This window comes from Lipotes vexillifer, unplaced genomic scaffold, assembly GCF_000442215.2.
Source record: "Lipotes vexillifer unplaced genomic scaffold, Lipotes_vexillifer_v1.1 scaffold250, whole genome shotgun sequence".
In the NCBI taxonomy this organism is placed as follows: Eukaryota; Metazoa; Chordata; class Mammalia; order Artiodactyla; family Lipotidae; genus Lipotes; species Lipotes vexillifer.
Genome location: NW_006785198.1, coordinates 563,793 through 572,572, shown reverse-complemented (window position 1 = coordinate 572,572; position 8,780 = coordinate 563,793).

Below are 8,780 nucleotides of genomic sequence, written 5' to 3'. Positions count from 1 at the left end.
GGCGTGGCCTATGGGCGCGGGAGCCTCAGTAGTTGTGGTGCACGGGCTCAGTAGCTGTGGCTCGCGGGCTCAGTAGCTGTGGCTCGTGGGCTCAGTAGTTGTAGCTCATGGGCTCTAGAGAATAGGCTCAGTAGTCGTGGCACATGGGCTTAGTTACTCCACAGCATGTGGGATCTTCCCAGACCAGGGATCGAACCCGGGTTCCCTGTGTTGGCAGGCGGATTCTTAACCACTGCGCCACCAGGGAAGTCCCGAGCATGAACTCTTAACACAGAGCTCCCTACAGCCAATGCCCACTGATTTGAAGGGCACTCAAGATGAAACCTAGTTGCCATCACTACCCTAGGAATTTATAATCTGGAAATGAAATTTTGTACCAAGGACAGACCAGGACATTAAAGAGAGAGAGAGAGAGAGAGAGAGAGAGAGAGAGGGAGGGAGAGAGAGAGAGAGAGAGAGAGAGAGAGAGAGAGAGAGAGAGAGAGAAAGATAGAAAAGGAAAGAAAAAAGCTTAAAAATCAATAAAGAAATAAATCTACCTGAACAATCTGGACCGTCCAGATGAATGATACTTAATTTTTAGGCAAGATATCTGCACTGAATCATTTTATTTGGATAGGCCCAGAGTTAGAGAGATATTGAAACATACCTTAAATCACACGTGCTCTTTCTTCATACATATGGAGTTCTAGAAGGGAAGGAACCTTAGTCCAGTCTTTTCGTTTCAGAGATGAGGAAATAAAAGCCTCAGGGGTTGTGGTTCGCCAGCCCACGCAGCTTGGCGGAGGCCACGACGGAAAAGAACCCAGGTTTTCTGGTTCCCATCCCAGTGCTCTCTCCTCCACTGACTACACTGTCTTGCTTGGCGTGAAAAAAACCCCAAACAAAAAAACACAGCTATTTAAGGCACAGGCAATGAATGGTTTTCAATGGTGTTTGTGGTGAAAATCAACGAACCCGCTCACTGAGACCATAAAACACAAAGTACCAAACATTGCTTAATTGAACAGGGGGTCAGAACGCCTTCACTCTGGTGTCACTCCACCACTCCCTATTTGGATACCTGGGGAGAGTCACCTAACCCGTTTTTGACCTGGGTTTTCTTGCCTATACAGTGGACACCAATACTGCTGCCTGTACTTGCCCCACCAGGATATAGAAACAGAAAGCAAAAGATGTGGAACTTCTGGCTCCAGGAAAACAGCAGTCACCATGAGAGGGGTGATGAGCCATCAGGTAGTGTCTGTCATTCCAGGATTAGTGGCAACATTGGGCAAACGTGTGGGATAAATGCACCGCAGCTCAAGGATGACTCAGGTGCTTCAAAGGAGGGCCAGGCAGGCTTCAGAAATGGTCTTTATTTAGATGGGAATGTCAGGAAAAGGAAAAACTCAGAGGGAGCTTCCAAACGATGAAGAATTGGTCCAAGTTGGCAGGTGACCCAAGGGGTCCTTCCCTTCTCTTTCTGCGTCAGATGTCTCGCGGAGGGTTCTGACAGCAGGGTAAGGCCTAGGACGGAAGCACTGCACGCATGCTTAATGAGTGTTAACTGCAGAACAGCTGATAGCATTAAGGACCAGCGTGTAACAAATTAGCACACAGGGGGTGACCCAAACACATTTCCCCATTGCATGTGTCAGGGCACCTCGCTGGGTGTTCCTGACATCAGGAGCCCGGCTTTGGAACCACATGCCCACCACACCAGAAATCACATCTATCTGGCACATCTGTACTTCTTCTGCCAAATATTAATTCACATTTATAATAAATAAGGCATTTACACAAGTGGAGAGGTTTAGAGTTCAGGATCTGTTCTGGTTTGAACTTTTCTGCCATTTCTGCCCTGTGTAACATTGGGCAATCATGTAACCTCGCTAATCCCTATACTTCTCTATGGCAAGGTCTTTGCCATAGGAAGTGGCAGTGTGTTCACACAAAATATCTTTCTAGGACGTGAATTAAACAACTGTTTCTCCCAGGTCTGGCAGTTTGCCATACTCCTGCAAAGGAAGGGCTGAACTGGCTTTATTCTCTTACTTCAAATGGAGGAAAGACCTGTGAGCAGAAGGCATTTTAGGGAGAAAAGGGCTCCAAAGAAGCCACTAGGTGGCGCAAGAGTTCTACCAATGAGACCACAGCTGGCCCATGGCCCTTTTAGAGAAATTCTGGAAAAGAATTTGAAGCATCCTAGAATTTCAAAGCAGGATTGGGCCTTAGAGATCATCTAGTTCAACCCTATCATTCTGAGGCCAGGTAAGTGGAGCTCAGAGAGATGAAAGATCTTTCTTGGTATAAACAACCAGTTAGTGCAAAACTGGACCGAGAAACCAGGCCTCCTCCCTCTGGATTAAGCGCTTTCAGTCAAGCCACCATGTTTTCTTTCTCTCCTTAATGTGTGTCTTGGATTCTTGGCCACGACTGAAGCGAGAAGTGGCTTTGGTGTTGAGAATTAAACATAGGAAGGACAGGAAGGGAGTGGAGTTGCTAGGTCTCTTTCCCAGCAGTGTGGATGCACCTCTCAGCTGACCCAAGGGCCTGGGCTACAACGTACAGTGAATTCAACTGTAGTCCTGCCCATCCAGGCTCAGTCTCTGCGGCCACTGTTGTCCTGCCCTGGGGCTGTAATTGATCACATCTTGATGCTCAGAGCCAGATAGGACCTGGCCTGGAGGCAGCAATGCTAGGTCCACTCTGCTCCTCACTTGCCAAACACAGGTCACTGTCCTAAGACTTGGTTTTTGGCTTTAGTAAAGCAACATGGCAAAGGGAGGGTGAACTCTGCCATCAAATTTCCATCCAAAGACCACAGGGACGCAGAAAGTGAACCTGCCATGGTTTATATTTTTCTGTGTTCTTTATTCTTTTGCATATGCCCTATCATGTTCCAGAAAGGAATGAAAGTACAGCTGAACAGTAGGAATATTTCACAGAGACCAAGAAATATTTGATGATAATGATGATTCATTCAACAGAATCTATCCAAAAATATTTATTGGATGCCAACTTTGTTTTTATATATGTTCTGGTTGATGTTGACACTCCATCAACCAGAAATCACATCTATCTGGACATCTGCGCTTTTTCTTCTGCCAAGTATTAATTCACGTTTATAACAAATAAGGCATTTACACTAGTGGAGAGGTTCAGAGTGCAGGATCTGTTCTGGTTTGAACTTTTCTGCCACTTCTGCCCTGTGTAACACTGGTCAATCATGTAACCTTGCTAATCCCTATACTTCTCATCTCTAAAACTGGAGTCATGTTTTGATTCTAAATTATCTTACAATGACAGGTAATGCCACCTAGTATCCAGATGTTGTTTCCTAAATACCGTTCTCCCTTGAAAGGAACCAGGGCTCCTTTGGAAAAGTGATTGATTATCGGACTGAGGCAGGGAAAACACAGGATAAATCTGGAACATTTTGGTGGTGCCAAAAAGCAAGAAAGGACCCCCAAAAGGACAACAGCATGTCAAAAGGGCACAGAAGCTAATCTGAAAGAACTGCCAATGGCCAGAGCTAGAACAATTCGAGCAGCAAAATAAATAATAATAGAATCAGATTATAATTCATAGCCTGAAATACTCCTGAGTCAATACTGATGTAAATAAATTGTCAAATTAATAAATAAATAAAAGGGGAGAGAAGGGACAACTATACAGAAGAATTAAAATTAATAAATGAGGGGCTTCCCTGGTGGCGCCGTGGTTGAGAGTCCGCCTGCCGATGCAGGGGACATGGGTTCGTGTCCCGGTCCGGGAAGAGCCCACATGCCGCAGAGTGGCTGGGCCCGTGAGCCATGGCCCCTGAGCCTGCGCGTCTGGAGCCTGTGCTCCGCAACGGGAGAGGCCACAACAGTGAGAGGCCCGCGTACCGCAAAAACAAACAAACAAACAAAATTAATAAATGAGGGAATGAGGCACATATAAAAATCACATTTAGAACACCGCAGGCAAGATCCACAGATGCATGCTAAAATTAGTGGGCAGAAGTTTGAAGGGAAACAGATTATTTGAATAGTCTGAAAGTATCTCCCTCAACACACTTGTTAATTACAATGGGAATATAATAACTTGACAGTGGGAAAACCCAGCAGACACCACCTTAACCAAACGTTCACGGTCAGTATCACCAGTTATAAGACACACTGGCATCACCAACCCCTGGATATGATGGACTGAGACAGGCACATCACTTCTATGTACTCTTTTTTTTTTTTTTTTTTTTTTTTTTTTGCGGTACGCGGGCCTCTCACTGTTGTGGCCTTTCCCGTTGCGGAGCACAAGCTCCGGACGCGCAGGCTCAGCGGCCATGGCTCACGGGCCCAGCCGCTCCGCGGAATGTGGGATCTTCCCGGACCCGGGCAAGAACCCGTGTCCTCTGCATCGGCAGGCGGACTCTCAACCACTGCGCCACCAGGGAAGCCTCTTCTATGTACTCTTGATAAAGACACATACCTTTGATCTAATCATAAGAAAACATCGAACAAACCCAATTTGAGAGATATTCTATAAAAATAACTGATGAGAATGCTTCAAAAGCATCAAGGTGATGAAAGACTAGGAAAGACAGAGGAGCTGTCACAGATTCGAGAAGACTAAAGAGAAGTGACAACTAGATGGAATGTGGGGTCCTGGATTGCAGCCTGGAGCAGAATGAGGACATTAGTGTTCCTGACAGAGGAGGCGGCAAGAGACGTGGACCCCTCATCCTCTGGCAGGAGGGGGCCTGAATCAGCCTCTGTTACCCCCCTTGCTGTTTATCATTTTTTACATGTGCCATGATGGGAAAGAAGTTAGACAGCACTGAGGTTGGGGACCAGACCAATGGTGAACATTTCCACTACCCCTCCTGCTTCTGTCTTGCAGATTGGCAAAGGGCCAAGAGCTACCTCTGAAATCAGTGACCCTGACCAGGCTGGGGCTGGTGTGTTCTGGGCAGAAACTCACATCTGTGGGCTCCAGTTTGGACCTGGTTTTATTTTTAGGAGACAGACCAAAACTTACTAAAACGTATAGTATACTAGGAAAAGCTCTTGGATAAAACACATCTGGGTTTAAATCCCACTCACAGCTGTGCAATTTAGGGTAACAACCTCTCTGATCCTTGATTTCCTCATCTATCAAATGAGGATTAATAATGGTACTTCCCATTAAGTGTTGGTCTGAAGGATTTAATGAGACATAGCAAAGACTCAGTAATGGGTTGTTTGCCTCTTTCTACACCTGCGTCTTTGGTGGTGTTGGCAAATTAATGGCAGGTTACCCTGGAGGCATTAGGCTTCTGTTTAAAGTGAGAGGCAGCCTAGCTGGGTGAAGTCGCTCAGTCTGTTTTTGTTGAAGTTCATCACTAACAACACCATAAATCCCCCTCCATACAGAGACTAGATAATAAACATTAAAAGTTAAACACTGGTTTAATGAAGAACCAAAACCCAAACAGATCAGAGGTCAGAACTTAGATGGACTGTTGGGGGTGAAAGAGGGAAAGGCAGAGTAAAGATGGGGCAAACTGATTGTTTCTACTCAACATCCATCCTCCCAGACTTTCTTAGTAATGAACTTGAGTTGTATGCATGGTGACCACACACCAACCAAAATACTATGTTTTCCAGCTTCCCTTGCAGAGAGTTGTGTCCATATGACTAATTCCCTGCCAATGAAATATAAATGGATGCTGTTCAGTGGAACTTCCAGGAAGGCTCCTTAAATAGGAAAATGGTTGAGAAGTGTTCTTTTTCTCTTCCTTCTGCTTCCTACCTGGAAGGCAGGCTTAATGGCTGGAGTGATTGTGACCATACTTGAAGCATGAGGCAGCCTTGAGGTGGAAACTACATGCTAAAAGAATGTGAGAAAACCCTGAGTTCCTGAAGACATGCAGAACCACCAACCAGGCCTGGGCTACCTGCATCCAAACTTCATAATGATGTGTTTATTACACAATATATCCAGCCTGTTAATAGTAGCCAATAGAAATTCCTAGCTGAGGGACTTCCCTCGCGGTCCACTGGTTTAGACTCTGCGCTTCCAATGCAAGGGGTGCAGGTTAGATCCCTGGTTAGATCCCGGGAAGTGCTAATGGATGTAATGAACCAAGACTCCCAGGGAAGGCGGAGAGAGCGGTCCCGTCAGCCAGATCATTTAAAGCTAGAGCAAGGAGAACACTTTGGAGGAGAAACACAGTGGAGCCCTTCAGTGTGGCCCAGGAAATGGGCAAGAGCCCCTGAAATCGAGGGCTAATCAACAGCCCTTCAGCCCTGAAAGAAGATATGTGGTGTATTTCCAGCACAGAGACCAGAGGTAGGTGATTAGCTCTCAACAGGAGTTTCCCACCTGCTTTGGGAAGGGGTCTGGGGTGGTGAGGATAGTTTACAAAGGTAGACCACAGTGGAGGGGGAAGCACAGGGCAGCTGAGACTCTGGGGTTAGTTCACTTGTCCATCCATTTATCCCATCTATTTATCTATCCAACCATCAACCCACCTACGTATCCATATTCATCCATCCAACGATGTGCCCACCCACTCACCAATCCATATCCATCCATATCCATTTATCCATCTATCCCATCTAATTATCTACCCAACCATTCATATCCAATCATATCCATCCATTTATCCATCTATATCCATTCATCCATCCACCCAAGGACATCTAATCATGGCACTCTGTGCCAGGCATGAAGCCTACTGATGAATGAGACACAGCGCCTTACCTTGAAGAACTCCTGTTCCAGGAGCCCAAATAGGGATATAAACTACTCAGCAAATGTAGTTGAGCCTACAAGACTTCACCTGATTTCCCAGCATAAACATAAATTGGTGAGCTAGCAATGTTGAAAAGAAGGAAGTTAAAAAGCAAGTAATAGTAGATCCTTATTTTCCCCAGATATTAGTAATAATTATTATATTTTATCATTTATAGAATGATAACTTTGTGCCAGACACTTGACATATACTATCTCAGTTCCTCTTTACAATGATTCTCCAAGATTGAAATTTGTATCAGTTGGAGTGCTCTAAGTTGCAAGAATACGAATACTCAGTGGACAGTGGCCTAAACCGAAGAGTCATTTAATCATCTCACTTGACAGAAGGATGGATGAGCAGTTCTAGGGAAGTTCAGCTGCTCAGTGATATCAGGGCAGAGGCCGAACATCTCTACCTTCTTTTGGCCTCCCTTTCATGGTTGACATGGTTATGGCAGCCGCAGACATCACGTTCTCACATGACAGCATCCACAACAGAAAGAGAGGAATGTAAAAGAAAGAATCATTTCCTCCCATGCCTTTTATTATAGAGGAAACTATTTCCCCCAATTCTCCAGCAGCCTGCTGGCCAGGACTGGGTCAGCCTCTAGCAGCAGAGGAGAATGGGAAAGCACGTGTCTGTTATTCTCCACTTCTAGTGTGAAGCAGGTGGGGAAGACAGGATTGGTCGTGTACTATTGTTATCTTTTTTTATAGACAAGGAAGCTGAGACACGGGAGGTTACACATCTACTTGTCCAAGTCATACAGTCAGAAATGGCAGAATTCAGAGTAAAATTCAGGAAGGCCTGATCTTGGGCTTGGACTCAATCACTGTATAGTGCCTCATCTGCTGTAGGAGACTGCAACAAATTTAACAACTTTCCCATTCACTGTATTTCCCTGCTCTTCCTATTAACCCTCCCAGTTTGTGGTAGTTTGTTACAGCAGTAATCAGAAACAAATACAGGGGCAAAGGTGGAAGCAGGCACCCACTTGAATGCTTGCAGACAAGGATGAGATGATGGTCAAGGTGAGGCAGAGGTGGGCAGGGAAGGGGGAGGGGTCTGGGTGAGGACTCAGCCTCAGCTGCCCTGTGCTTCCCCCTCCACTGTGGTCTACCTTTGTAAACTATCCTCACCACCCCAGACCCCTTCCCAAAGCAGGTGGGAAACTCCTGTTGAGAGCTAATCACCTACCTCTGGTCTCTGTGCTGGAAATACACCACATATCTTCTTTCAGGGCTGAAGGGCTGTTGATTAGCCCTCGATTTCAGGGGCTCTTGCCCATTTCCTGGGCCACACTGAAGGGCTCCACTGTGTTTCTCCTCCAAAGTGTTCTCCTTGCTCTAGCTTTAAATGATCTGGCTGACGGGACCGCTCTCTCCGCCTTCCCTGGGAGTCTTGGTTCATTACATCCATTAGCACTTCCCGGGATCTTCCCGGCCGGAGCTTTTCAAAAGCACCTGTTCAAACAGGCAGGCACCTCCCTTCCATGAACTTTGGCATCCTGGCTCCATTGTGATTTCCTCCCCTGTCCCACGGCAGTGGCGACATCCCAGGCGGCCTCTCTGCAGTGTGAGACATGTTTCTGGTTAGAGAAACTGTGCCCTTGGGTTTCACACGGATTGCATTCCTTTGCAGTAGATGTTCCCTGATTGGGAAGATAATCACTTTCAGAGTCTACAGAGAAAGCGAAAAAAATACCCAAGTGAATAAAACCTGCTTTCAACCTTAACTCAGGAGGTATCCTTGTTTCACCTGAATTGACTGTGATCACAGGGCACTGTGTGGACCACTGACTTGGGTTAGAAACCTCATTAGGGGGTGTCTGTACAAAGACTGGGAACCCGTCTCAAGCTTCAGACACAAACTTCCTTGCTGTGGGCCCCCAGTCAAATAAGGATGGGAAGAGGTGTATTTGGTCTTTTGCAAGAGCATTTTGCTCTCCAAATTGCTGGATGACGGTCAGATTGTGCTTCACTGTTAAGCATCCAGAACACATTATTCATCGAATGTAGAAGACGGTGTCGTGTAG